At 36.0% G+C, this 27,742-nt stretch overlaps 1 pseudogene; it reads right to left on the bottom strand.

Moving 5' to 3' along the window:
* Positions 1-1,450: 1,450 nt before the first annotated feature.
* On the bottom strand, positions 1,451-27,740 carry LOC149174962 (translocase of chloroplast 120, chloroplastic pseudogene; annotated as a pseudogene).
* Positions 27,741-27,742: the final 2 nt, after the last annotated feature.

Below are 27,742 nucleotides of genomic sequence, written 5' to 3'. Positions count from 1 at the left end.
TTGCATGTAGTCAGGTGATCAACCTTGGTAATTACACAATCTGTTTTAGAGAAATCCATAAATAATAGGGTCCTAATTTCTCAAGGAATTGTGTAAGGAAATAGGGGCTCTAGTAGAGGCATAAATTGACTAAGTTTGGGTCAGAGCTTTTGAGTGAGCAGAGAGATAGGTTATTCACTTGCAGGTGGTGCTCAATTGAGAAACAAAATTGTAATACATCTCTATTCATCAGACTAATGCAAGCAGACATTGGGATTTTTAGCAGATTGATTTCCTGAGAAAAAGTATTGTGTGCATGTGTGTTATTTCTCATTTCATGCTTGTGATTGATGTTCTAAATTATGAATTGAATTCCGCAGAGCAGTAGAGTGGGTTTGTGTCTTATGATTTTGATTAAAATTTCATGAGAAGTTGCAAATCTACACCATAATTTCTACACTTTATGGGGATACCCTCACAATGCAATCCTTCATCTTTGCTTCTATATGTAACATCTTTTAGTGGTTGTTATTCTATGCCTTCTACATGGATTCTCCCATTCTTTTCATGGCTATCATTATCGATTGTAAGTAGGGATTCTTTTGATTTCTCTTAGGAAACAAACCCATTTCTCTTTGTTTAAGATTTTGAGAAGTAACTCCCTTGCCTTCTTATTCCTTTGAGACAATCTCTAAGGATTGTCTATCCTCTTCTGAATTCGTTTACCCTTGAACTCCTTGGATAAAATTTGACTTCTCCTTTTTCTTTTAAGTAGTGTGTCCATCCTCATTACCTACATTAACATAAAATATGTCATCTTTAGAAATATGAGGCTTCCTATACTCTTTTTTTGTCTTCATCATTAATTCTTCTCATTGTGTATGGATCTTCTTCTGGTTTTCTTTATGAGATAGTATTGCCTAATCTCCCATTATGGAAATTATTATATCATGTCCTTCTCCAATACTTTGGAAAGGAACTCCTTCTTCCCCTTCTATTCTCATGAAATTTGTAGTTTATTGTACACCTTCATCATTCCTGTGACCAACATTCATACGCAATGGTTTAGATTTAAAAGAACAAGGCCCTATAGCCTCATTTGAGACATTTTCTTTCAAATATCCAAGATGGTCTGAAATTTTTACATAGTTTATGAGACTCTCATTTAGTATCTATACAAACATCTTCCTCATCATTCTCTCCAAGGAATGTTCATTGCTCTAGTTCATAATAGTGAACTTTATCTTCCTCATCATACTCAACAGATCTGAGCTCTTCATCTCTCAACTCAACACTCAACATGTGCCTCAAATTCATCCTAAATTTCCTGACATGTAGTTATGTAAAAGGTGATTAAATATTTCTATTCAGATCCCATCCACATCTTTGATCTTCATTCTGCATCTCTTGTAGCACCATGTCCATCAAAATATGTCTCTCGTTTAATTGAGCCATCTCTCTGTCAAAATATTCATCTCTCATATTTTCTTCTCCCTATTACGTCCACTTTGGCATCTTCCATTATCTTGTCACTTTCACTCAAACCCTTGTCATGACCATTAGTGATCATCTCTTTCTCCTTCTCCATGAACTTCTCCATGCTAACTATGAGCTGCAAACAACCTCCACAAGACACCTCACCAATTTCTCTCCTTAGGGCTTGACCTTTTAGTATCACAAGTTATCCTCCTTTAGAACTAATTACTACACCTTGAGACCCAAACCATGAAGGCATCCTATCAAGACACGCACTTGTAGTCATGACCTAGGCTAACTCAATGAAGAGATAGATGTGCTTCATCTTAGTAGTGAAACCCCAACTCCCTTTAGTATTTGATGCAACATAGTTGATGCATAGTAGACAAAGACTACCTGGTGCTGCAATATGAAGACTCTAGTGCTTCTTTGGTTAGGGGGACAAGTCCTACTAAAATCTTTTTCCTCTCTCCTTATTTGCAGATTATCCTCCTTTTTGTCATTTGTAACTTGACCTAGAATTAAGACAGTAATTTTATTGTGAATCAAAAGCATATTCTCCAAGTTCAATCCTTCATAACCAATTTCATGGTCCCAACCATGAGTTTCCAAAATAGTTTTCACAAATCACTGATTGGAGGTATCAAGATATCGATATCTATGAGTGGGATAATAAACATCACAAGATGGTGGTAAATCCATATCAGGCATTGGTACAAGTAGGGATGTTATACCAACATAATCCTCTTCAATGTTTCTATCATGCTCCTCATCTCCCTCCTTGGAAGTTCCAACCATTTTTTTCATAAATATATAACAATTCCTTTTTTCTTTCAACTATTTTTTCAAAAACAACTTTTCCTTGCACTCAAATTCATTATAGTATGATTTCCTCCACTCTTTACTCAACTTATCTATATGATAATTTATTAAACAGCTAAATGGAGGAACCTTATCATACTCTAATTCATCTTTTGTGTCGAAAGCCTCGTCCAAGTCCTCATCTGAAACATCCAAATCTCCTAACTTCTCTTCTAGATATTTTAGTTGAGGTCTTAACTACAAAAGTGAAGATAAGAGGAAAGGCAAAGGTGGGACCTTAGGACGAGAACTAAATAATTTAGTGGGTGTGTTTTCTTTGAAACTTTAGGAGTGCATTTTATTCAACAAAAATTTTGGTAGCAAAGAAACGCAGTATTAAATGAGGCTTCCAAATCTGTTGATTTTCCAGAACCCTATTTGCCCCCCCGCCCCTTATTGGTCATATGAGTAGAATGATTCTCCAATGGAGATGCAAGATTCATAAATCACATATCTCCAGTCGCTTCATGAATAACCTGTTGAATTATATTGTTGCACTGGGCTACAAACATATCATAACTCAAAGGAGCCCTATATGGCCCATCTGGTGGTGCAGATGTGGCATGGGTTAAGACTACAATGTCATTAAACCATATGTCTAAGCCAAAAATTTCTGTAATAGTTCATAATAATGACATATATCCATAATCCATACTCTCCATATCCATCCTACAAAAGTAAAAAACAATATCTAGGGGTATCTTCTTGATAAAAGACTTGATTGATTTTATAACCTTCTCATTTTGGAATTGATCAAAAAGATAAGCTAGAAGCCTGGGTGCATCAATTACCCTGATTTTAATGCCTTGAACTATTCCTAGAATCTCTTGTTCCTTCTTTGTTCCTAATTCACAAATGCACTTGTTTTAGACTTCACCTCATCAAAAAATGAATTGATGGTTGCACTCTGACCAACTCTAGTATTCACAAGTACCAAGAAGGTACAAGTGAAATCAAGGTCCTCCTGGCGAACACCTCTTGTTTCTCTACAATTACACTTGCTCCATTAAATTTGAAGGCTCCAATTCTACTGGAATTTTTGTTTTCCCTCAACTGATCTACCATACCAAGCCAATAAAAGACTTTTGCAACCACAACATTGTGTGGAGTTTGACATAATCTATGAGAAAGTCACAAAAATATCACTTTGATCATCTAAAGCTTCTCACAAGTTTCATTATTCTCATCATCTTTAGTAGGTTGATCCTCCATGAATTAGGGTGAGTGAGATGTTGAAGTACCCTTTTCTCTGGACTAATGCATTGCATGAGGAGTGGGCCCTGGTAATGGTGTTGCATCTCCTAGGCCTATTGGGCAAGCTCAAAGATGTAATCTTGAACTGCTTGTAGATGTGTTTTCAGAACATGTATTGGAAACTACTACTATAGTAAAGGAAAATATTGTGTCTTGCTCTTTTTCATCTTCCTCCATCTCATCACTTGTTAAGTCAACCTCTAACTCGTTTGTCATAGGCTTCTTTTCTATTCTATGTTATCATACATAGAATCACTGAGTTGAATCTGATCTTCTAACTTCTTCTCCTCCCCCAAGACTACATTTTCCTCAATATCCAAAGGAATGGCTTCATCGGCTACAACCCCTCATAATTATTTAGTGGAAGTTCCAAGTTCTTGTCAACCTACACACCCATTTATTCAAATGATACTTGAGATTTATTAATCTTATCATGGGATATGGTATTTTCTTCAACATTTTTGTATTTTATTTCTTCAATAGTTTCTTCCTTGTTGGCATATTTAGTTTATTGATTTGGTAAGTATCTATCAACTAGTGAAGCTAGTGGCTCCATATCCTGAATAGTTTCTCTGATATCATTATCAACATTGGTTGACATGGAAATCTTTGTCTCTTATTGGTCACCTTCATCTTGTACATTCTCTCCTGATTTCACCTTCTCCCAACTCTTTCTTTAGACTCCCCTTTGTCTAAATTTTAATCTGCACCATGTTCTTCACCTTCTAAATTCTCTTTACCTAATTTTCTAAATTCTCTTTACCTAATTGTGTGCTTACTACAATTTCTTCTTCAAAAACAAGCCCCTCCTTGACCACACTCTCTTATGTTTCCATTAGCCTAATTGTTGGAATTTTCGCTCTATTTTTACATGTTTGTATTAATAAATCATTCTCTCCTGCAGTATCTATAGACTCATCAGTCGGTGCATTTGTGTCAGAGGTTCCACATTCACAAGCCTACTGAGTAATTGTAGTTAAATATTTGTTTCATTAAACTTACAAAATGAATTCATTAGCATTGGTAACCTTTATTATGTCCACCTTAGTTGCATTCTATTTAACATACATAGTGTTCTCCTGGATGCTCCCAACAAAAAGAGTTGGCTCCTACCCTATAATACCTATGTGTTGTCTCAGAGACTAGAAAATGAAGCTCCTTAAGTATTTTCCATCTCTGAGTATATTCCTATTGTCGTTGCTACATCACCCTCTAAATTTTGATATATTCGAATTTTGGAGCCTACCCTTTATCATGTGAAGTGTTTCTTTTGGTCGTTAAGTGTTGTTTCATGTTTCTTCACATATTCTAAGTGTCCATGTTCCTTTCAAAGTGTTGTCGCATCATCAAGAGTAATAATAGTTCACTTTAGGGTCATAGTACACTTTATGGTCACAAAACGACACTTTTGGTCATAACTGCACATCCTTTGTCCATTCTACTTGGAGAATGTTTGTAAACTGGCATTTTAATGTATAATTCTTAGTATTTGGTCCTCTCTAAGTTCTATTTTTGAGTTGATATGTGTCATACTTTATTTTTCTCCTAACTTATTGTATATTTCAAGGTTGCACCCTCCCAAACTTAGACAATTTTCTGATTTTGCAAGACTACACTCTAGGTTATGAGAGTGCACCGCACATTCTCAAGGCTTAGTGGAAACCCCCTTATCAGTTGTGACTACACACTATGCCTAGAAATCCTTTGTCTAGCACACAACACACTTTCACTCATCAAGACCCTCTCCCTATTGCTTGTTTCTGTGTCCTATGCCTAGTCAAGCTTCTAGTCTTCAATTAAACACACTGCACACTCTTAATGGGTAGTGAGGCCTTTTATTGTTCCTTGTTATTGTGCCCTGCACCCTCCTTCTGATCTTGTCTCTTCCTTCCCGGTGCACCATCAATGAACAATCATGCTACTTTTCCCTTGTTCTTGTACCCTACGCCTAGAACCTTCTCTCTCTCCCCCCTTTGGCGCACCTGTGGATCCACAAGAAGAAATATCACATGAAGCATGATAAAATAAGATATTTTTGGGGTAAAGTTTTCTTTCCATGAGTGATCTACATCTGCAAGTGTTCAATGGAGCATGGAAAATATCTGTGAGGAGATATGATGAGAATCATTACCCAAGGAAACATATTCAAGACAAAGGCACCATGTTGCGACAATTGAAAGAAAATGGATCCCGGAGATCAAAGTGACTCATGAAGACTCCAAGATTTTTCAAGACCCTTTAGAGGGTAGATGACTAAAATAATATAAGATTTTTTGCAAATATTGAATACATAGTAGCAGTTTTGTCACCGATTAGAGAACTTATGTAGAAGTCACCATGACTCCAAGTCATTAATGTTGTTGAATTGTCATATTTTCGTCACGTGATGATGTGGAAATTATGATGTAATTTTGACAATTATTGTAAATTTCAATATGTGGAACTCCAAGAGTCATATATGGACAAAAGATCCACATGGAGAAGTCCAAAAGTCTCATAGTAGTCGAAAGGTCACTTAGAAGTTCAAAATTCATAGAAGTCCAAAGGTCATATTAGAAGTCTAAGAGTCACGAGGAAGTTCAAAAGTCACGAGGATATGAAATATCATTATGTTGGTTATAAAATATGCCTCATTACTCTAGGAGATGGATTTAAACCTTGGCTTCTCCATCCAAGCATTATAGAAGAAGATAGTTCTTTTGGAGAGAGAGAAGTGGCTTAACGCTCCACTATTGTAGCTAGTTGTGTTCATTATATTAATGTATCTTGGACCTTTCACCTCATATTCAAAGCTCTATTAAGCCAACACATTTTCATACATATATCATGAATGTTTTGAGACTATTCTTTGGTGTTGTGGTACATGCTAGTATTCACATGTGATAAAGAAATTGAACTATGTCAGTGACTTTGATGCTCATCTTATTGAATATGTGTTGTATTTGTTTTCATGATCATTGCATCTATGTGGACTATTTGGGTTGATGACTAACGATTCTTTCTTATGATGTGTGTGTATGTGTGTGTTTTTATTAGATTAGTACTAATACTTCTCTTCTAAATGATCACTTTTGTTCCCTTCCAGTGAAAGAACCTTGATATAGTTTACATTTGAACATTTCACAAGGAATACTTGCTTTCACATTCAAAAGTACATGTGCATTTCTCTCTTGTGCTAATAGCCACAACCAAGGAAATTCTTTAAGTAAATGGAATTCAGGCCATACTTTTGGATGGGACTCTTATACCAAATGGCATGAGGTCTAAATGGCGCTTCAAATTGAGTATATTCCTTGTATGTTTGCAGGTCCAACACCACAAATATTCTGATGCTAGAAGGAGGGTTGCCTTTATATGGCTAACAATTCACCTCATCCAAACAACCAACCTTCCATGCAAGGTAGTAACATTTTGATTTCTACTCCAATTCGTGATCCTGAGACAGGAGAGTCCTCTCATCATAATTTGGAACAAGATTTTGAATTTACTTATGATAAACTCTAGAAAATCTGACCTATTACTTTCCAGATTGCAAGATCTCTTTGTTTACTTCCTGTTGTTGCTATTCTACCTCATAAGATGATAAAGAAAGAAACAACCCACAGTGGTGTACTAGTTTCTTCAGTGGAAGATTTGGTTATTGCAACCCTTGAAGAGTTAGTCGATTCTTCTGAAAGAATAAATAAACAAGAGGAATTTCCACATATTGAGGAAGATTTAGATGGTGAAGGGGAAGATTTTCAATTTTTTGACGAAGAACGATTGGGACAAGGAGAACAATCAGATTATAATGAAGATTTAAATAGTGAAGGAGAAAACTCTTCATATTCAAAAGGAGAAGAAGAGGAAGAAGAAAACATGGCTGATGAATAGTTGGATTCAATGGACCAAGGGCCGCTTGCTCTTTCGGGAAATCTTCATAAAATGCCTAAACACCCAAAGAAGTTGCTTTCAAAGTTCAATTCTCATGAGAAGACGAAATTTGAGGACCATATTGATAACTTGTAAATTCATTTGCAAATGTTTGAGGTACGCTTTGATGACATTGCTTGTAGAATTTTCCCATACACTCTATAAGGTAGAGCATCGATTTGGTGTCATATTCTTTTGCCTAATTCAATCCATAGTTGGAAGGAGTTCAACAAGTTGTTCTTGGATAAATTTTTTGATGACAAGACTCCCGCTATGTTGCTAAAAGAACTCAGGAATCTCAAAATGGGGGATAAGAAAAAAGGAAAGGATTTCAATAAAGGTTTACCCATTTATTGAATAAGTTCCCCATAGAAATTCAGCCGCATGATTCAATAACCAAAGATTATTATACAACTACCTTTCCTACAAATTTTTTTGTGTTCGTTAAAAGAGATGCAAAGGAAACATTGCTTTGAACTTTGCAGAAGAAATAGCTATTGAGAAAGACTTGTGTTCTATTGGAGCCATTAAAGATCATGAATATTTTAAAGACTCCAAAGGCACTGGTAAGAAAACTCAAGACTCTTCTGCTAAAGCTAAAGAGAAGGATTCATTAATATGGAAAGCTTGTCCAAGTCTTTAAAATAGCTCACTAATGAGGTATCTGAATTAAGAGAAAGTCAAGTGAGGCATCTACCAACAATAAGTCTTTTCAGTCGCTTTTCTTAAAAAAAAACAACAATGACCAACCAGTGAAGTTCGCTCATAGCCCTAATTTGGTGTTTAATGTTGAAATTTTGGGTATGGATAATTATTTCACTTTCCATAAAGAGAAGGATTTAGAGAAGACATGTCCCCAATGGAACCATAACATGAATGTTATGATGGCTAAATTTGTAGATAATTTATTAGCAGATGAGAAGCCTGAGAAAAGTGAAGAATCAAATGAAACTACCGTGACTTTGGAAATTTCAGGTGTTGGATATTTAGTTAATGCTTTTCATATCATATATAATGTTGAAAAACAAAGTGTTGAAGAACCACTAGTGAGTGAAGCCCCTCCTCAACAAACAAAAGAATGATATAATATCAGAAGAAAAGGACTTGTTTCTGAGCAAGATCTTAAAAAACAATTGTTGAGAAGGATTTTTCCACCTTCTAATCCAACTAAGAATTTGTAGAACAAGTCTAGAATTGCTCCTCCTTCTAAGAACACTTCCATGAATAACAAGAACAAGTCTGTCACTCCGGAGGCTTCTAATAAATCTACGCCACTTGATACTTCAAAACAACCTATGAAGCTCGAAAGTATTGACTATAACATTATTGAAGACATGAAAAGAGATCATGCCAATATTTCAAATTTTTAGCTCGCTAATATATCGAAACACTGTCAACTATTAATCCAAGCAATTTCATCACAAGCTCCAACAGGTAATCAAGTTTCCGCTTCTCAAGTTTTTTCTAGGAAGTCTTGTGACATTCTCAAATATGTAGTCAATGTTGTTAATTTAAATTATAACGCTCTTTGCCCTTCATTCATATTAACATTTTAAATGTTTAATTATAAGGTTTGTAATTGTCTCGTGGATTCGGGTGCATCTGAAAATGTAATTCCTTTATCCATTTCTAAGAAAATTAATGTTAAATGGGAAAAGACCGATGCACAAATCATATAGTTGGACAAATAGTTAGTCAAGGAAATTGGTGAGCTAAATAATGTTATTATTTTTTTCATTCAACAAAAGAGTTCACTAATGCATTAACAATGTTATTATGGACATTCTTGAAGCCTATGGTTTTCTTCTAAGTAATGATTGGTCCAACAAATTACAAGGGTATTTCTCAATAGACTGGACACATTTAGGGCTTCCTTAAAAGGGAAGAAACAACAATATTTGAGTGGAAATTGATCCTTATATGAAGTAAATCATGACACCACTTGAGGGACATAATGAGCTAGTTAGCTTTGCAAACATTATTTTTAGAAACTATCTTCTGGAAGTTGGCAATGGTGTTATCAAGCACAACCATCACCCATCCCATCTGATACATAGTTGGAGCTCCTTCCATGTCCAATTGGTGCAAATGAACTTTGTAATATATATGTACATACCAATAGTGAAGGAATAAGCCTAGCAACAACTGATATGTGGACCTTATACTTTGATGGTTCTAAGACCCAAGATGGTTCCATAGCTGGTTGTGTTCTTAATGACCCTTAGAATAGTAGGTACATTCTGTCACGCCGCTTGGGGTTCGAGTTCACAAAAAATACCATTGAATATGAAGCACTTGTTATGGGGTTGAAGAAAGCCATAGACCTCAAGGTAGAGGTACTTAAGGTAATTGGTGATTCTAAGATCGTTACACGATAAGTATGGAAAAACATTCACTTTGTTTCACCTACTTTGAAAAACTACCAACAAGAGGTATGATGACTCATTTCATATGTTAAAGCATTTAATAATGTTTATCTTCCTAGGATTCATAATGTCACCACCGATTTATTATCTAATGCATCTACTCACATGTCACCATAGCTTTTCTATTGAAATTATCTATAAGCCGCTAGTGCATGACAACATAACTAATTTTTGTGTATTTAATGATGATCACCAACAGATACTGCACTTCATGGCCAATGCGGACATGTTTGAGGATGCATATATTGAAGAAGATGAGCACGATAAGGCTTTGTAGGAAGTAGTTAAAGCATTGAAAGGGAGCCTTATGCCTAATGATGTGGTATCTCTTAAGAATCTTTATGAATTGCAAAAGTGATTCAAAGGACCAGTGAACACAAAGACCCAGAGGTCAATGTTGTCAAATGAATAGGTCAATTTGGGAACCAAAGAGGATTTGAAGTATGTCAATCTTGGTACATGTTTTTATCCTCAAGAATGACAAGATTTTATTCATCTCTTCAAACAGTACCGAGACATATTTGCGTGGACATACGATGATATGAAGACTTATGATAGACACATCATTCAACATGTCATTCTTATCAAGGAAGGGGAAAACTCGTTCCAACAGAGAGTGTCCCTGCCACTATGAAAATTTTCTCCGATACCCAACTATTCATCGAGAAAAACTCAGACATTAGATGGCATGAAGTAAAAGATTTTTACACTGCAAGAAATTTCAAATAAGATATTGAAAACAAGCAGGTTTACATCAATGTCCATAAGTCAAGAATATAGAAGGTTGAATGCAGGTATCCAGCCCTTTAATGCACAGACATCGTCAACTGGATTTTGTCACATATGTGTGCAAATACCATGACTATCAATAGTACCTGTGGATGAAGGCTTTCCTCTTTTATGGCACATAATTTTCACTCTATGTATCATTTTCCACAATGAGAATCTTACATGGATTCCCACTTCTATACGGTCACCATCTACTTGAACATGAAGGATGTCACCAAAGGTTGGGTGAAAGAGCCATCCAAATTCTACCAAACACTCAACAACACTAACAAGACCAAATCTCTTTGGAAGGTATTTCAATTCTTGATAGTTCTATGTTGTCAGATCTATGGCTAGAAGAGTACTGAGACCTTTGCCAAAGGCTGGGCATTCTTGCTACAACATGTCGTGAAAGAAGTAGAACCATTCAATTAGTTGGACTTGTTGGATCAATAGTTGAGGAAACATGTAAATAATTCCAAGAACTCTCCCAAGGGTAAGCAAGCTAGGTTCTAAATGTTTTCTTACTTGTTGGATGTAGTATGTGCTCAAAACTCTTTTCCTGGCACGAATTGTGCCTGGACACCCAAGGAACCTATAATGCACATTTATTGCAAGCTGATTTTGGATTGCAACCATAAAGGAGTCATGGAGAAGCTGATAGATCACTTACTCATTCCATTGTACAAGATGATATTTGAGGAAGAGCCACCTTACATGTCACGTGGGGAGATGGAAGTAGTGTGAGAATTAGCATATTAGTTTGCCTCACTGGATGGTACCTACCTCAAAGTGTTTGGTGGTAAGAAATCTCCACATCTTCTACTGAGGTATGTCACCTGATAAAATGGTCATGCAAGAAGTTGCTTATCATATTTCCACAGGGTTATTAGGAGCGTTCTAGAGGAAGAAGAAAAAACACTGGCCTGTTGTTCCTTTACAAATCAGATAGTACGAGATCAAGAATTTGGAGGTTGATGACACCGAAGGAAAAGAGATAGATAAATTTTTATTCAGTGGAATGGATTACAATCCATGTGATCCCAAGAATGTTTGCAAAGAAAAACGATAATGAAATTTTAATATGCCTCTAATCCCTGCTAACGAGTTAGCTTCACAGGTACATCATAGACTCTAGAGTAAGAGGCGACTCCAAAAGCATAACCATAAGTGAGGTGCAACCCAGTGCAGGAAAAGTGGAATAAAAAGGTTATGCATAATACAATGGAAGAATAGAGCCGTAAATATAAAGCATATACAAACATCTTGAAAGAGGCTATAACTGCAGGGAGAAAGAGAGAACATAGGAAGAAAGACGAAGAACTGAAGTGGAAGGAAGGACAAGAATAGAAGGAACGAGAAGAAAGAAAAAGGAAAGAAGAAGAAGAAATATTGAAGAAAGAAGAAGAACAAGAAAGAAGAAGAAGAAGAAGCACTGAAGCAAGCCAAGGAAGAGCAAAAGAGGCGGCTGCTCGAAGAAGAGAACAAGCAAGTGTAGGATAAGGAAGTTGCTGAAGAAATTAAATATCTAATAGTAATCCATGGTATCTAGTTGGAACCATAGCAACATAACCAAGATGTTGATCTCATGTTGAGCACACAATAAATCACTATTCAGTCTCCCCCTCCTCCGATAGTTGAGAAAGATCCCAATGAAGAAGAGGAATTTGTTCCTCTTGATGATGGTCTAGTCATGGATATGTACAATCTAACTTATGATGAGCTTCAGAAGAATATTGTAAAAGAGAGAATGAAACACTTTCCATACGATCTCACATATCCTACATACATTAGAGAAAGGGTAATTGTGACGGATACCAGGAAGAATCCAAAAGTCATTGTTGCAGCCAACTTGGCCTTTGCGGGTGCTACCAAGTCAAACATGGACTATCTCATGGCTGAGAATAGGAAGATGGAAAAGAAATTACAAGCAACAATGCAACAAGTAGAACAAATTCGAGTAGAGGTCTACAAAAAAGCTCCCACATAGGTATATCTAGAATAACTTAAGGAATCCATACTCGGTAAAGTATCGACATTGGGAGAGACAATGAGAAGCCTCTATGAGGGGCTTGTCGCCATGCACAAAGCAGTTGTCTACTTGCACAACATGCAACATAGGTGTAAAGATAATGCAAAATATCTCAAGGTTGTCCATACAACCATTGCTACCATGCATGAGTGGGAAATGCATCATAAAGGGGCACCTCCTAAGTTCGTGAAGAAGACAAGGCAATAGGATGATTTAGAGAAAGCAAAGGTTCAAATTCTTATCCAGAGTAACAAATAGTTCAACTCATTCATCACAAAAATTCGTGCCTCATACACATGATTGTACAAAAGTGTGGATCTCATGGTGAAGTCACAAAAGATTCCTTCAATTATCTGATTCACCCAAGTCAAAGACGGGAACAAGGTCAAGAAGGAGGTTGAAGAAAACTTGGACCAGCTCAAGCAGATCACCCCCAAAGAAGATATAGAAGTGAACAGGAAGAATATGCAAAAGAACATTGGTGGCCTTGTTCAGATCAATACCATGTTGTGCCTGTTGAAGAAGGAAACTCAGACAGTGTACCCGAATGCAGTAGAGGATAGAGTTCACTTCTAGCCTGATCTGATCAGACAGTTTGGGGAAGTCATCGAATAGTACAAATCTTGGTACCACTATGTGACTGAGGAACTACAAGTTGAAGTGGCTAAGTAGGAGTTTCCCCAAACTCAAGCTTGGCTCGTTTTGTCTTATTAGGCTGTCTAGTTGTCTCTACCTAATTTTGTCCTATATGGGTATGAGTATATTGTAATATTTTGTTTCGTAATAAATTGTAAGTGAAATTCCAAGTGTTAATTGTGGAATGTGGAGTCATTTTGTAATGAAGTCCAAAGATCATGGTTGAAGGAAGTCAAAGAGTCATGAGGGAATTCCAAGAGTCACAAAGGGGATATGATTAATCATCTCATTTGTTATAAATATACCCTCATAACTCATGTAAAAGGATTTTTTGCCAAGATTTTGGCTTAGTATCAGAAGTTTGGGAGTTTTGTTGAGATCATTGGCTTCTCCTTAGCATAGAAGGAGTATATTCCTTTGCAGGAGCAGCTGTTGGCTTCATGTTCCACTATTGGGGCTAGTGGCTTGGCAATTGTATATGTATGTTTGGGACTTTCACCTATAATAAAATCCTAGAGCCAACATGTTTTCATGCATATGTTGTGAATATAGTAGGACTATTCTTATTATGTTTGCAGTATATGTTATTTCATTTACACTAATGCTTATGAAGTATTTCGTTTGCATTAGTATGAATCTTGTTGAATGTGTATTGTTGTATATTTCAATCATGGTTATATTTTGAACTATTTTGCAGGCTAACTTATGATTCCTTTTATGCTCATGTGTTCCTTTCTAACTGCTTAATTTTACATGCGTTATCGTAACCAAGGCATACCACTAAAACCCACTATTTGTGTAACCGGCTTGTATTTTGGATGGGGCTCCTACTCCAAATGGTGTGCGGTATAATTTGGACTTCATATCGAGTAGCCCCTTGAATTTTGCTGGGTCCAACACTGTCAACATTTCTGGCGCTAAAAGGAGGGCCAGATTACAAGCTGAGCCATTGAAGTCTGTAGAACTTTCCTTATCTTTAAATGGCTTCTTCCCATATCTTAACCCTAACATGTTTTTGAAGAACTGCAAATTTGAAAGTGGCTACATGGATAACTAATGACTTGTCAAATCTGAAGTTCGATGGCGAGGGTGCAACACCATTCTCGAGCACACCACTCACTTTCTTGAATTCTGCACTAATTACAAAGTTCATTTTGAGGATACTACTTGCAGGTTGTTTGTCCTTACATTCAAAGCACACGTCAAATAATGGTGTTACACATTGCCAACCACTTCTATTCACTCTTGCAAACATCTTGTCAAGAATATCTACCATGCCTTTGACATGCATGATTATAAATCTGTTTACAAGAAAATCATGCTTCTTAGAAAAGCACCTGATGAATCTCTTAACAATTTTCACGGTTGCTTCATTCATTTTTGTTATGAATTTTTTGAAGGTGATATTGGTTGGAATTTCATGAAAGAGAAGTTCGAATTTATTATTCATATTTCGATGAATCCAATAGAATATGAATCCTTTGAAAGTCTCCCAACATACACTGGTTATGGAGCTCCTAAATTTGCAACGAATGTAGTTGCTGTTCCAAGTGACTCCTCGTCTTCTCCTCCTCAAAAAACTCTATTTACGTAGGTTGGGGTTGGAGAAATTGAGAGTTCATCTATTGATCTACCACCATCTTCTCCCACCCCACATATTCAAAATTTAAGAGCATGTTTTGACTGTGAATTTAATTTTACCAGTGGTGTTCTTTCTCTTCAACCTCCATCTATTGGTTCCTTTGGTCCCCCTGATTGTGATTTGTTATGTCCACCCATTTCAATTGTTTCTTCTGATGTTCTTGGGGATCAAGTTTAGGAAGGAGTTAGTATTGACTATCAAACTTATGCTATCAATTATGATGACTATGTGTGGTTCTCAGTTTTTGAACAAGAATCTAGAATGCAATTTGATGTTTCTCTTTTCTCACCTCTCCCTCATTATCCTGACATCTTACATGATCATGTCATACCTGTTGTATCTTTTGAATAAATAGTTTATGACGATGTTAATTCTAATCACACTCGCGACTCATGGAATTTCAGTTTTACATTTGAACATGGAGAGCAAAAATATTCTCTTCCAAATATCTCCAATCCATCATTTGATCATTTTGAAGAAACAAAGAGAGAAATTTCTTGTTTTCAATATCCTCCTCTCTGTGATTCATCACATCATGAGGATGCCTTAATTCTTGATGATGGAATTTTTTATCATAGATGTAGTGATTTATTCATTAAATCATCTAGTCATGACTCTACATTTTCTACTGTCAATTTTTCTAAGCCACCGATTTTTGATGATATAGCTTCCAATGTATTGGAACTACCGCAAGCTGTCAAGGCACTTTAGCCTATGTTGATGGTTATGAAAGGTTATCAGAGTCTTGACACTAGTTCCAATCATGTCAGGATATTACTTTATCTCTCAAGAATCCTCATCAGTCGATCGTATAATTTGAAAATGAATCTATTTCACAAGTTTCACATCCTCCATTTGTTTTGCATGATCCGGTCACTCAATAATTGGAGGAGTCATACCTTGTAAGATCATTTGCAAAATGCAAGTTTTCCAATTTCATTATGTTAGCCAAGATCGAAATTTTGGAGGAATGTTTTAGCACAACACCCTGGTGCAATATGCATGAACACCACAATGAATTAGCAAAATGTTTCACATGTGATTTCTTGTTGTATTTTTCTGCTTGTATTTTCAGACTTCGGATGTTGAAGAATTTAATGTTTTATCTTTTTGGTTGGATGTTATTCCTAAAAATCTATCTTGCTATTGATTCCCTTACCTATATAGGTTAGTCGATGCTTGAATGGTTACACTGGAAGTTTCATTTTACGTAGGCCTGGCCTATTCTTGGTTAGTTTAGGAGTAGGGGTAGTTTTGTTGGTTTTTTTCTTTTGGTTTTGTTTTGATTGTTTTTCCGACCTATCCTTTTCTTTCCTTTTCATTGTAAATAAATTTTGCATGAAACTGTGTTTGGTTTCTGAAGCAAGCATGTTGAAGTTCAAGAGGAAATTGTGCTACTGTCAATACTTGGTTATCTTTTATTCCCTCTCTTTGCATGGGCCTTGCACCTTTTGTTCAATGATACCCTGATGGAAAACATTTTTTTTCTCGGAGAAAACCTTAGTGGAATTACGATGCTTGAATCTATAACTAGTTCCACCTAATCTAATTGGCTTTTTAATGATTGGTCAGTTTTCCTTGTCAACTAAGTGGAGTGGAGTAAGAAGGGGAGGAATCTTAAACAATTGAATTGTATTCCAGAGGTGTATGAATAAACTTCTATGAAATAAAAACGTCCTCTTCTCTCAATAAGTCAGGATCTCTCTTCAGTCCCATGAAATCAATAAGTTTCGATGCATAGTTATATGAATAAAATGAAAAAAATAAATAAAGGGCGAAAGAATAGAAATCCTTCCTACGTAGGGAGGTGAAGCAAGAAACACCGTTGGGGTATTGTCTAGGCTCAATGGAAATGGAGCAATGTTTGTGTCCTTGAATGACTCCGCCGGGGTATTTATAGGCCCGTTGGTAGTGAAGCAACATCAGAGATGAAAACCCAGAGTTTGGAAATATTTTTTCACTTGTGTATATATATACTCCCCATCCCCAATCGAAACAACTGAGTGTGACTTGTTTTTGTTAGTGTGTCACTGATGAATAGAAAAGTAGGGACTATATCTTTAACTTGAGCTGACTAAAGAAGCTATGGTGATCAATGAAATGAAAAATAATTCCTGAAGAGTTAGATCTCATTTACATGAGTTAAGACCCATACAGAGAGCTGGAGTTCTACAAGTGTGTCGCCAACTATTGTAGCTGCTACAACCACACTCCAAAATTTTACCCATTCGTAGATTATGGAGCCTCCTTTCTACCCACAAGAGCTCAAGATTAATTTTCGTCAAGTAATAATGCTATGCTAAAGACTTATCACTCCATGTTGTGCTTGTGATGTCTTATTTTGATCCTGATATGAACCTTTTCAAACACAAGCCATCTCCTAGCTTGACCTTGCAACGTTGTTGGTTTTCCCTTCAGAAACTGTGGAATCTCGGAAGGCAAGCCAACCTTGAGGATTTTAATAATGCAATCTTGAGAGGTAGGCCAATCTTGAGGTCAGAAACTATGCAATCCCTAGAAAATAGGGAGTGGAAAATTAGTTTCTCAAAGAGTGGCACAAGTTGATATTTTTGAATTTCCACCAAGTGTCGTTTTTCCCTTGATTTTAGGCATGTGCATTAGAAACCTTAGCCTAGCCTAGATCTACATAATAGATGCCCCTAGATCTCATTTCAACATTTGATCTTGGAGCTCTAGCCTTCCCAAGGAGATCAAGGAGCCTTCGATGAAGTTTACGGTGTTTTTCCAGGAGTTTTTTTTTGTCGCTTTTTCTGTCACTTTTTGTCATTTCACTTATGTGAATTATTTTTCTTGTTTCTTCTCATAGTAGATGGATTTTTAACTCATATTACCTTGTACAAGTGTTGGTTCAGTCTATCGTTCATTTTTACAAGTGTCACATCAACATCTTGTTTTTTCCCATTAATGGTCGTTATTATGACGCCTCGCTGTGCATGTTTGTTTTTCCTTTTGCATGTCAACTTTATGCACTTGACTCTCACTAATATACCTTACCCATAGTCATATCTACAATCTTGCTTTCACTATCACTCACATCTATCATTTTCCCATCTCTTTCCGGGGCATAACTGCCCTTACTTGGTCAACAATTTCCTTCTTCCACTGTGCATTTCAAAACTCTAAGTCTAAAGCATTGTGCTTGGCCTCTGGTACTGCGCAATGCACAATCCCTAACTTTCACAACTTCAAATTTCCCAGTTCCAAGGCTCAATCCTCACCCTTGACCACTGATTGCACAATCTCTCCCTTAGTATGCCTAGGCTGAGAGTCCACATTGCATAGTCTCAAACCTCAAGCCTCTCCCTTTCTTGCTAAGACTACACAATGTGTAGCTCCTAAGCTTAGCCTCTTCCCTTCAGTATAGGGATTACACAATTCTACCTTTCAGAATTATGGTTGTTTTCTTGATCTTGTTTTGAGTGTTGTTTTTCTTGAGCTGACTTATGTTATCAATGAGTTCATTAGTATCCAATAGGTACTACAGTTTTCAAGCACTTCTCTTTGTCAGTTACCATTACTATGGTTCCCAAGAGATCTATCTCCTAGGACACCAATGAAAGTAGCACTGATGATATTGTTGAGAATGCCCTTGTCACTATGCCAATTTTCTTCGACACTCAGCTATTTATCAAGAAAGACTCGAATATTAGATGACACAAAGTGAAAGATGTTTACATAGCAAGCAATTTCAAAAAATATCTTGAAGATAGGAAGGTTTACATCAATGTCCAAAAGTCAATATTACACAAGGTTGTGTGTAGGTATTCAACCTTTTTATGCGTAGACATCATCAAATAGATTTGTCACATATGGATGCGAGGACCATGATTCTCAACAGTACCAATGGACGAAGGCTTGCCTCTTTTATGGTGCATGATTTTCACTCTATGTATCATTTACCGCAACCACAATATTACATGGATTCCCACTTCTATGCGACCACCAACTACTTGAGCATGAAGGATGTTATTAAAGGCCGCGAGAAAGAACCATCCAAATTCCACCAGACACCCAACAACACTTACAAGACTAAATATGTTAGGAAGGCATTTCAGTACTTTATAGCTCTATGTTGTTGGCACCATGGCCAAAAGAGTACTAAGACATTTCCTGAAGGATGGGAATTCTTGTTACATCAGGTTGTGAAAGAAGGAAAACCATTTAACTGGTCGGACTTGTTGGATCAAAAATTGAGGACCCATGTAAATAATGCCAAGAACCCTCCCAAGAGTAAGCAAGCCAGTTCTACATGTTTGCTTACTTGTTGGATGAAATTTTTGCTCAAAACTCTTTTCCTTGCTTGGGTTGGACTTGGAAACCCAAGGAACCTGCTGTGCACATTTATTGCAAGTTGCTTTCAGATTGTAACCACAAAGGAGTCATGGAGAAGCTGACGTATCACTTCCTCATTCCATTGTACAAGATGATCTTTGAGGAAGAGTCACCTTGCATGTCATGTGGGGCAATGGAAGTAGTTTCAGAATTAGTAGATTGGTTTTCCTCACCGGATGGTACCTACCTCAGAGTGTTTTGGGGTTAGAAGTCTCCACATCTTCTACTGAGGCATGCTAATGAAAAACTATTCATGCAAGAAGTTTCTTATTATCTTTCCATAGGGTTATCAATAGTGTTGTAGAGGAAGAAGAAAGCACCTTGGTCTGCTCTTCCTTTGCAAATCAAAGTGTACGAGATCAAGAATCTGAAGGTTGCTGACACCAAAAACAAAGAGATAAAGAGATTTTCACTCAGTCGAATGGATTACAATCTGTATCACCCTAGGAATGTTTGCAAAGAACACTATGCAAAGATTCATTTCCAATGGCCGAGTGGGACCTTTTATAGGCCCAAGGAGGAAAGGATAAAGAATTGTTACAATGCCTCTAAGCCTCACCAACCAATCAGCTTCACGGGTACATCACATGCTACTACGAAGCCAGAGGAAACTCTGGAAGAAGAACCATCAGTGAGGCGCAACCCAGTGTGTGAAAAGGGGAAGTAGAAGGTTATGCACAATCCATTAGAAGAACAAATTCGCAAATAGAAAGAAAATCCAACCATCATGAAAGTGACCATAGAAGCAAGGAGAAAGATAGAACATAGGAAGCAAGAGGAAGAATTGAAGTGGAAGGAAGAATAAGAAAAAAATAACGAGAAGAAAGACAAAGGAAATAAGAAGAAGAAAGACAGAAGAAATAAGAATAAGAAGCGTCACTGAAGCAAGCTAAGGAAGAGGAACAAAGTCGGCTGCTGGAAAAAGAGAGCAAGCAATTGTAGGATAAGGAACTTTCTCAAGAAATTGAAGATCTAATAGTAATCTAGGATATGGAGGTGGAATTGGAGCAACAAAACCAAGATGTTGATCTCACATTGAGCACACAACAGATCACTATTCAATCTCCCCATCCACCGATGACTGAGCAAGCTCTCAGTAGAGAGGAGTAAATTGTTCCTCTTTATGATGGTCTGGTCATGGATACATATGATCTAACTTATAACAAGCTTCAGAAGAAGATTTTACAAGGGATAAAGAAACACTTTTCGGACAATCTCACATATCCTTCATACATCAGAGAAAGGGTGATTGTGACAGATACCCAAAAGCCATTGCTGCAACCAACTTGGCCTTTGTAGGTGCTACTAAGTCAAACACAAATTATCTCATGGCCGAGAATAGACAGATGGAAAAGAACTTATAGGCAACAAGGCAACAAGTGGAAGACCACCCAGTAGAGGTCTAGAAAGCATATCCCACATAGGTATATCTAAAAGAACCTAAGGCAGCCATACTTGGTGAAGTATCGTCATTGGGAGAGACAATGAGAAGGCTCTACGAGGAGCTTGTCACCATGTACAAAGAAGTTTCCTGCTTGCATGACAGGAAACTGAAGTGTAAAGGTAATGCTAAAGCTCTCAACATTGTTCATACAGTCATAATTTATACCATGCATGAGTGGGCAAGGTAGCATTAATGGTCAACTCCTGAGTTGGTGAAGAAGACAAGGCAACATGTTGAGTTAGAGAAATAAGAGGATCGAATGCTTATCAAGAGTAATAAACAACTCGACTCATTCATCGCCAAAATTCAGGCCTCATACACATGATTGTAAAATAGTGTGGATTTCATGGTGAAGTCACACAAGATCCCTTCAGTTGGCTCACTCATTGAAGCCAAAGGCAAGAACCAAGTAAGGCATGAGGTTGAAGAATACTTGGACTAGCTAAGGCATATTGCCATGAAGGAAGATATAGAGGTGAATAAGAAAAATATGTTGAAGTACATTGGTGGCCATGTCTAGATCAATACCATGTTTCTCCTGTTGAAGAAGGAAACTTAGACTGGTTCCAAGTTAGTGTACCTGGATGCAATGGAGGCTAGAGTCTGCTTCTAGCTTGATCCCATCACATAGTTTTGGGAAGTCATCGCAAAGTACAAAGCTTGGTACTACTATGTGATTGAGGAACTTCAAGTTGAAGTGGTTGAGCTGGAGTTTCCCAAAACTCAAGATTGACTTATTTTGTCTAATTAGGTTTTCTAGTTGACTCTACCCAATTTTTTCCTATATGGGTATGAGTATATTGTAATATTCTTTTGTAATTAATTGTAAGTGAAATTCCAACTGTCAATTGTGGAATGTGAAGAGTCATTTTGTAATGAAGTCCAAAGGTCATGGTTGAAGGAAGTGAAAAAGTCATGAGGGAAGTCCAAGAGTCACAAAGGGGAGATAATTAGTCATCTCCTTTGTTATAAATATACCCTCATTAACTCATGTAAAAGGCTTTTTTGCCGAGATTTTTTCTTAGGATCAGAAGCTTGGGAGTTTTCTTGAGAGCCTTGGCTTCTCCTTAGCATAGACGGAGTATCTTTCTTTAGAGGAGCAGGTGTTGGCTTCATGTTCCATTATTGGGACTAGTGGTTTGGTTATTATATATGTATGTTTGGGACTTTCGCTTATAATAAAAGCGCAGAGCTGGCACGTTTTCATGCATATGTTGTTAATATAGTAGGACTATTCTTTTTATGTTTGCAATTTATGTTATTCAATTTACATTAACACTTATGAACTATTTCATTTGCATTAGTATGAATCTTGTTGAATGCATGTTGTTGGATATTTAAATCATGTTTATCTTGTGAACTGTTTTTCAGGCTAACTTATGATTCCTTTTATGCTCATGTGTTCCTTTCTAGATGCGTACTATTATAGGATTCTAAGGGGCTCACTCACTTTCCCTTCGTCATATTAAAACCTTTCATGCATTGCACTTGACTCATCACAAAGTCACAAATACATCATTCTATGTGTTATTGCAACTAAGGCATACCACTAAAACCCATTATTTTAGCAACCAGGGCGTATTCTGGATGGGGCCCCTAGTCCAAATGGTGTGAGGTCTAATTGGGACTTCATATTGGGGAGACCCCCTGAATGTTGGCAGGTCCAACACCATCAACAAACCATTAACTTCGAGTTTCCCAACCTAGAGCTAGTAAGCCCGGTTAGCTCTCTTATTTGGTTCAATTTTTATATTTATTTAGATATGAAAGAAATATTTATGAGGGAGTCCATCCAACAATAATGTGATTCTCTTTAGTAGATTATCCAAGCGATTCTTTTTTGCCAAGTTCCATTCTAAAGATGTTGAATAATAATAAGTGAGTCCCCAAGGATAACAATCTATGTGACTTGAATAGATTTGGGTATAAATAGACCTTGCAACAGGTCATGCATTTCAACCTGGTCATCAGTCAAATTTCCCAACCTGCATGCATGACTTGTAACCAATTTTCCTTCGAGGCTTTACAACACCGCTCCTCCTCTTACAACCCCAAAAAATTAACAAAATATTAGGTTTCAACAACACATTGTATTTATTTACCTTCTAATAATTAAATATAATTATTAAAAGCTATATGATAATCTAGAAGAAAAAATTATATATCCATAATAAATAATTTAAAAATCCTTAAAGAATAATATGAATCCCACAAAAGCCCACAAGGTGTAGCTTAATTGGCGATCGCCTTGTTATGAAGTAATATGTAAAAGCATGAGACTCAAAGTTCAAATCCCTGTGGGTTAGACTGACAAAAAAAGAAATATGAATCCCACAAATGATATACAACAAACATTAAAAGTTGCTTTTACATAAATATTAATTATTCTTCCAAGAATAAAATTTCGTTCATGAATCATTTCCACCTAATGTCATCGTATCCTCATATGCATGAGCTACAACATCTACAGCACATTTATTTATATTGATCATGAGATTTTCTTTCTTCTTTCTTTAATCCCATATTATGGCATCAACTATAATATATACAAGTTCTATGTTCTAGGGATTTGGTACCCAATGTTGTTTTAGCAATTTTTCCATGTAATTCCACGATCTAGGCTTCACCATTCAACCTTAACACTAAGAATCGACTTATGTATACTACCAAAGTAGATACCCGAGGTGATGATTTCCATCAAAATAATCTCCCATCTATCCTCATTTCATGATTTAGTGGGAATCGTATATGTATTTCCTCAACATTCTCAATAACATTTCCATGTTGCACTTGGGTCTAACATATATTAGTTTGCCTATTACATTACAAAATCCTTCATAATACTTGCGATACATGACATTTGTTTTTTTCCTTGTATTAAGTCAATATTCGTTGGAAGATGAATGAATTGTGTCCACTATCATTTGATCATTGAAATTTTATTCAAAACTATTAAGAACACTTTTTAATACTCTACCTTATTATTCCATTTCTCTATGACAATTAGGTAAGCCTCATTATTGATGGTGTCTTCCACATTCTTATGCATGATGCAATTCCTTCATTGAGTTCTTTTATAGTGTCCTCATTCTCTTTTCAATGTAATAAATATAGTTTACTTGTGGGAAAATTAGTTTGACCTTCATCATCTATATACCACAAGTTGGTTGGCTCTAACCACTCAATATCTCTAATGGATTCCTTGTACCTCAATACTAAGAGATCATTGAGTATAATAATTAGATGTATTGGATAGTAATTAGATGTCCAATGAGTGCATTTTTTTTCCCTCTTTCATGTATACCTTAAATAAAATGTTCAATTCACACAACTTGTCACCTAGACTAACCATTTTTTTCAATTTTGTAGTATGTATCCATCATCTCAAATAAAGAATATCTATCTATCTATCTATCTATCTATCTATCTATGTATATGCATATGCATATGCATATGCATATGCATATGCATATATATATATATATATATATATGCATATGCATATGCATATGTATATATATATATATATATATATATATATATATATATATATATATATATATATATATATATATATATAACATGCACTTTTTAATTGGAAGACATCCTTCCACCACTGAGGGTGTGCATCAATGAAGTTTCTAGTCAATAAGGATGTTCCATCATCATAAGAAAGGGTGGTAGGATTCCCACATAGCAAGCTCACCATCCCAATTTCGAGAAAGCTATCAACTTAATGCCATCAAACTCAATCATGCAAAAGATGATGAATTGCCTATGGATCCATTGATTTCACTCTATAAGAATCACACATGAATTAGTGGCTCTATGAGGCTGAGGACATCACCATTATTTCATGCAGAGGGGGATAGCTTATGCTATCGCTCAAGGAAATTTATGATCAGTTATCGATGCCTTTAAAACATGGAGACAATATTAGTAGACTAGCAATACAAAGTCACAACCTCCAGGAAATAAGCACATTGTAATCCATGAGATTCACATTTGCCATCAACCCTCTAGGATCTTGGATCTCAATCATGATTTAAGTCACATCCTCCTATCCCAAGGTGCTCTACCACTTTGGTTTGGCTTCTAATTCACAAACTCTACAATTCATTCTAAGATTGGATTGTTTTCATGGTACCTCTGATCTCTCCAATCTGGAATTTTGGTTATCGCTTCTATGTTCCGTTCTTTGGTTCAGTTTTTGTAGCAGGATTCCTCACTTTAGCCTCCTTGTAATTCTAATTCTCTCCCCCTACTATTAGCCCAATGAGCTTACTCCCCCCTGGTCCTACTCTATCATCTCTATGTTCTTCCCTCCTGTGCAGAGGACCATTTTTCTCAATGGGACCTAGTTTGGAAAATTGGGGTCTAGAAACCTTATAGAAGCAGTTTGATGGGACTAGTACAACTTTACTAATTTAGCATGGAACCTTAGACACATATACCTTTCCAATTACATAAGAATCATCTCAATTGGAGTCTCTATGCAAAAATTATGTCAATTGGAAGTTGACCTTCCTATTTTGACCACCATAATTTGAGAGGATGACATTTCATCCCTCACTATTAATGGAAAACAGGATTTCCAATAGATCACAATGAAAAATACTTTAGAAGACTCCATATTGTAACTCTAGTTAAGAGTTGAAGGATTCAAACTTAACCACTAGTAGGCTATCAAGTTATGTTATAATCGGGCCACTAGGAGGAAAATGGATTCCATTTTATGGGAGTGCATTTTGTTCCATAGATGAGTAGAGTAGATGAGAGCGGAGTAGACAGACGAGATAGAAAATAGATATGGTTTGTGCATTGTAGCATTCCACGCACCACGTCGCTCTCTTTGTACTTGCATCTATTTTCCATGCATAGAAAAAAAGCATAACAACCTCACCTTCTAGTTGGGTTTTCTCCTAAAAGGGTTTTTGAGGTTATATCTTGTGTTAATTTATGGTTCATGAGTTTTATTTCGTTTTTCTCTATTTTCTACATAATTATCATTTGCATACATATGCAATAAAAACAATTAACATATCCAAGAATCTAAGAAAAAATAAATCCTGAGAGTCTAGATTTTGAATTTTCTAATATATTTTAGAAGATTTGTGTGATGAATTGGCCAATGAGATATCCACGACAGTTTATAGATCAATTATGAAAATAAATTAAATATAAATATAAAAGTATACTGAATTACTAAACTTGGCCACTGAACCTTGAAAGACCAAGTATGTGATTCAATTAATAAAGTTGGCCATTGAACCTCAATTAACTCAAATCTACAATTAAAAGGATACATGTGGATCACTTCATTTGAAAATGATATCCCATTATGTCTAAATACTTCACTTAATGGAGATTAAAGGACATTGTAACTTTGATATTAGGCTTTACATGAATATCACAAACCTTAGCATCACATTAGCAAATCTTATTCTCATTTGGCTCATGTTATTGTCGCATTATCCAATCCCATTCTCGCATTAGATTGAAAAGATTGACTTCAATGGGCATTAAAGTGCATGCTATTTTTTCATGCACAACACAAAACCTATCATCACATTATGAAGCACTAGGCTCATTTGTCTCATGTGCTATTATCACATTATCATGAGAAGTGAAGAGAGCTTGAATGAATTTGGTGTTTCCTACTTTCATGAGATAAGTGACATGGAATGTTTGTGAATTTGTAACCCTACACTAGAGGAAGACAAAGGTGAACATCAAGGTGAAGGAAGCAAAACCAGAAGGATCACTTGGTAAAAGGACAACCAAATTGAGAATAAAGAAGACAAAGGTGAACATTTAAGGTGGAGTAAACATAACCACGAGGGTCACTTGGTAAAAGGATAACCAAATTGAGAAATAAAGAGAGAGGTCTTGGTTGCTACTTAACATTTTTAGATACATTGCAAGTGCAAATTGGCAAACTTGCCCATTCTCAATGAAAAAGTATACATTGCAAGTGCAAATTGGCAAGCTTGGCCATGCTCAATGAAAATGTAGAGAAACTTTAAATTAATTTGGAGTTTCCCACTTCCATGTGTTGAGTGTCATAGAGTATTTGTGAACATCCATTATTTCACCTACCAAAAATATAAAATTATTGAGCAAAAGCAAAAAGACCAAACACCAAATAAAACACAACAACAACACTATGTGAAATGAAAAGCAAAAGACATGAAAGAGTTTGATAAAAAAACAACAAAAATAACAACCAAAAACAAAAATTAATAAGATATATATTTTATAAATTAACATATATATATATATATATATATATATATATATATAACTTTCAAATCCAAATCAACAAAATTCTCATATAAAAAAACAAAATAAGTAAACAAACATTAGTTTTTTTTATATCCACTTTTATAAAAAAAAAAAAATATAATATCTACAATATATACTTATTTTCCACTTTCATAAAAAAATAAAAATAAAATATATATAACATTACAGATTTTTTTTCAATTATATCATTTTCCATTTTCCTTTTCCTTTTACTTACCTTTTTCAAATGTAACTAACTAAAAAGTTACTAAAAAAATATCAGACAAAATAATAAAACAATATCTATAACATATATATAATTTTCCACTTTCCTAAAAAATAAAAATAAAATACCAACCTGAATGCATCTTACCGCTTGATTTTCATCGCACATTTCACTATTTGCTCCATCAATTATCCCTACAATGTTTCCAGCTTGATATGACTTCCATAACGGAATCGGTTGAGAGCATCCGGGATCTCCATAACGGAATCGGTTGAGAGCATCGAAGTAACTGTCGACATTGGTGGACGAAGTGACGATTCGGCCTGTATACACAAAAGACCAACCTGAGCGCATCTCACCGCTTGCTTTTCATCGCACGTTTCAATAATTGCTCCATCAATTATCCCCACAATGTTTCCTGCTTCATATGACTTCCATACCTGCATAA

The sequence above is a fragment of the Pinus tabuliformis genome, chromosome 4_1 (genome assembly GCF_031772625.1).
Source record: "Pinus tabuliformis cultivar Carrire ecotype Pingquan chromosome 4_1, CPIR1, whole genome shotgun sequence".
Taxonomy (NCBI): domain Eukaryota; kingdom Viridiplantae; phylum Streptophyta; class Pinopsida; order Pinales; family Pinaceae; genus Pinus; species Pinus tabuliformis.
Note: the sequence above shows the minus strand (reverse complement) of the source record. Positions and strands in the feature narration are given on the sequence as shown.